This window comes from Patella vulgata, chromosome 2 (genome assembly GCF_932274485.2).
Source record: "Patella vulgata chromosome 2, xgPatVulg1.2, whole genome shotgun sequence".
Lineage (NCBI taxonomy): Eukaryota > Metazoa > Mollusca > Gastropoda > Patellidae > Patella > Patella vulgata.
The window spans coordinates 2,832,058-2,836,689 of record NC_065880.2 but is presented as its reverse complement, the minus strand read 5'-3'; positions in this window follow the sequence as shown (position 1 = coordinate 2,836,689).

Sequence of the window (4,632 nt, the reverse complement as noted above, 5' to 3'; positions counted from 1 at the left end):
ACAGTCACATAAAACATATCACAGTCACATAAAACATATCACAGTAACATAAAATTGAGATTTTTTTTTGTAGCACATACCAGATCATGAGACTAGTATGATACAACTTTTTCTTGAGTTACCTCCCCTGTTAGTTTGTTTTCAATTGATATGAAGTCTGTATCACTAAAGGCTTATGGCTAGCCCCCGGATCAATTCACTTCATCTGACATATGTATTTGTTGTTTGCGATGTCTGTAAAATGTGTCGTGTCCGTGGGTTTGTCTTGTGTAATTGATTGTGTGTGGTGCAGTCTCCATGTACTTACTATAAACAAGAAACAACATTCCTACTATACATACATCTAAAACATCTCATAGTTAGGTAAACAGGATAAATACAAATGAAAATTATTTTTAAAACAGTAACTTAACCCTTGTGTGGACACAGCGCACAGTAAACGTTGTCGGAAACTTAACAGTTGGAATTCGAAACGAGAGTAGACCGTAGCAATTGTAACCTCGATCAGCTATTCTGAGCCACGGTGGCTAGCCTGGAGGTCGGCTGTTCGATCCCTGCAATGGACTGAGACAGTTCATCCAGATTTTCCGGCGTGGTTCCCCCTTGTCAGTGATACAGAACAAAGTCGTTCGGATGGGACGAAGAACCGAGTTCCAGTGTACACATTGGCGTGTACGTAAACGATCCCTTGGCACAATCTGACATAATCCTTCTTCCCTACATTGTCCGAGAAAGTTAATCGGGATTTTCAGACGTGGTTTCCCTTGTCAGTGGTGCAGGACGGAGGGCCTGACAAGAACAGCTGTCTAGTCGTTCGGATGGGACGACAAACCGAAGTCTCGCTTATACATAGGCGTGTACGTAAAAGATTCCGTGGCAGTTAGAATTCGATCTAAGAGTAGGCCATAGTGCCTTTGCCCGGGCAAAATTTCCCTCATAGCACACTGTATGGCACATGCCCGTCTTCTTTAGCCTAGTATAGGAGCAGAACAACAGTAGAATGTTAAACCTCATTTCATTTCATTACATTACATAATGTTTCTTTAATCCACGCTAAACTATATCCAAATTGATTATTTGATATTTGATATTGAATAAAGGAATCAAAGTATAAACGGGAGATTATAAAATATAGCGTTGGCATTTCGATTTTAATTTTCTTAAATAAATGTTAAATAATCAATCCGAGTAAAGTTTAGTGTGGGTTAAGCCGTGGGAAATTTGATATTTTCTGAAAACTGTAAATCATACTCAGTAACTGTAAAGGGCCTCTGGCTCTATTTTTTGAAATCTTAAAATAGACGAAAATGGTTCTAAAAGCACACATTAATGTAATATGAATGTATGTAAAGTGATTTATATTCAATTTTTAATCAATTATGTTCGGTGAAATACAATAGGTGGAACACTAGGACGTTAAACCTTTCGCTTGAGTACAACTTGTATTCGATCATACGGTTTAGGTTTAGGATCAGCCAAAAGGAAATTATCGACTCCAGATCCATCCATGGTCCCGGTCAGAAAACCTCTGGTACAATCTACCGTAGTATCAAACCACCATCCACCACCAAATCTTGCAGCACATTGATTATTTCCGGTGTTGTTTAGGTCAAAGGTGGAGAATCTGTTTTGATTTTTAGGTCCAAAAGGATTACCGCATCTTCCCAAACTTGCGCTATGTTCCACAAAGTTATAACCGATGCTGTATCCGGTACTGGCATCACCGAGTATTGGATAATGAATAAAGGTCTTACATTTCGATTTATCCGATCGTATTGCGGACACATGTAGAGTAAATCTTGGAGTTGGTAGACTGAATATTTCATACATTCTCTCGAGACCAACCCATCTGTTTCCGGTAACTAGTCCAAATCCATTTTGATACTCCTCCATTGTTCTGTTGAAGTCTTCCACTAGACATGTGCTGTCCCGGTTCAATAGAACCATTCTTCCATCAGAGACAAAATTACAGAATATTTCAAATTGTATGGAATCGGGACGGATAATAGTCAATGCCTGGTTGACATCCGGTATACCAAAAATGGCTTTCTTGTTAAAGCCATGGGCGCAATCTGAAATAAATATATTTTTTATTTGTTACACACTGAATATCGAGGGAGAGAGAGTAGGGGTTTAACTTCCACTCGACACAAACTAGGTCATTTCGGGACTAACACTCGGTTCAATTTTAATTCAGTTCTTTAGCAGTTGGAGGACACTGGAGGACCCGGAGAAAACCCACAAGGTTGGACAGGCGACCCTACTCCTTGTCACGTACAACCTGGACATCGAAACCCCGCCAGTTGACTCAATGACAGATCTTATGATACAGCGCGCGCGTGCTAACAATTCGGCCATCCAATTTCTCAGTAACAAATAAAAAGGGAGTATGCATGGTAATCGGGCATAAAATACGACAATATTTGATTGGCCAGTAGATTGCATGTGAACTAGTTAGTTGGTATGCTTTGATACAGCAGTGTAGGGTGTAGATTTGGTCAAAAAACGAAATAATACGGAAATTATGAGGGTGAACCGGGAGTTATTTGTCAATGATTTAAAGAAGAAGCATGTAGGGTGACAGTTCTCTCAATAATAATCGTATTTTGAACATTTCAATCACATTACTTCATTATTGAGCCAAGTTAGGGCTGTTCCGGGTCCCGATTGCCATTGCTACCCGTGTTACGATAGGAACCAAAGTCTCCAATGTCCATGTGTTAATAAAATCATAACTGAAAGTCGTTTTTAAATCCGTTGAAAATCTAGACCATGGATTTAATAATGTAGTCATTAGTCACTGAGTTACTTAATCAGTTATTTCAACTTTTTGCCAATTCGTTTTTTTCTCAACTATGGTAAACGTTCAAAAGTTAAACAATGAATATAAAAATGTCACCTTTTATAATAGACTTGCAGATTGTACCAAAGTAACCGAGTGGACAGGTACGTACTCCTTTAAAAAATCCAATATCCTGTAAAAACAAAAAGGGGGCGCATGTAATAATATTGTTTTGTTGGGTTTTTTAATGAATTGATAGATTTATAAAAAAGGAGTCTAGTATACACGGACAATAGTGGTTGCTTTTTATATAAATAGGTTAGCGCGTGTGCGCTGTATCATAAGGTCTGTCATTGAGTCAACTGGCGTGGTTTCGATTTCCCGGTTGTATGTGACAAGGAGTAGGGTCGTCTGTCCAACCTAGTGGGTTTTCTCCGGCTACTCCCCCCCCCCACTGTTAAAGACCCCTACGGGCAAGCGAGTTATTGAAGTAAACTTGAACCATATGTTAGTCCCAAGTGGACGTTAACCCCCATTTTGTTTTATGAATGTCGCCCAAAGTATCACACAATGTGACCGACAAGGAAGTATATGTGTATATTCTGCACAATTATATCGAAATTGATAAATAATTCAGAAAATTTTTGATTAGTGAGAGAGAAATGAAGTTTAACATCCACTCGACACAAACTAGGTCATTTCGGAACTAACGTATGGTTCAATTTTATTTTAATAATTCGCTTGCAAGTAGGGCCCAACAGCAGTGGGACGCAACCGGAGGACCCCGTGAAAACCCAGGTGTTTGGGCAGGAGACCTACTCATTTTACGTACACGCGGGGAAATGAAACCATGCCAAATGGATCAATGCCAGACCTTATAGTTTTACGCGCACGCGTTAAGTCACTAAACCATTAAACGAGACACTGGCATGAGCCACTGTGAAGCTAGTTTATTAACCAAGAGGTTATGGGTTCAATCCCGGTTTTAGTCGAAAAGTTACTAGGGTTCTTTCAATATCGCTTATTCGCGTCCCCTTTAAAGAGATTGCAAAACAAAGGTCCTGGTACGGAACTGTATCTAGTCGTTCGGATGAGTCGAAAAAACCCCAACCCAATACAGCTTGTACTTTGGCGTGAACATAATAAAAAAACCCCATCAAAATCGGAAATTTAGAAAGAGTAGACAGAATTTCAACCTATGGTGTACACCCGTTTTTTCGTCATTTCGAGTTTGGGTGATCATATTTGATCATAATTTAATGTGTAAAATTTCTTACAATTAAAATATTATTTTTCTCTAGATTTAATGTTTTAATGGTGTGCATACGCTATGTTGTGTGCGATGGGGGCACTTGTGGGTTGGTATACGCCATGTTGTGTGCGATGGGGGCACTTCATACGCCGTGCTGTGTGCGATGGGGGAACTTGTGGCTGGACTCACTGACACGGGATAAACCGACTGCAAAAAATGATGAACATTCTCAGGGAAAACAATGGTCGAACCCCCATGTCCTGGTTAGTGAGCCAGCTCCTTATAAACTGATTCACCGGAAGCTGAATGAGACAGACCTAGCAACAGTTGAAATAACCGGAAGCTGTATTAGACAGACCTAGCAACAGTTGGAATAATGATGCACAATCCTTAATTCAAAACTTACCTTTCTATAACAGGAACATTGTTGAGAATTATCTGGTACAATACAATCTGTTCCATCAAGATATGTTTTACAAGATAAATCTGTTTCACAATAAAGATATCTTCTACAATCTGTGTCTTGTGAACACACCATGGAACACTGAAAACGATGCTTGACTTTAATATCTTGTAGCAAATTATCATAATTACAGGT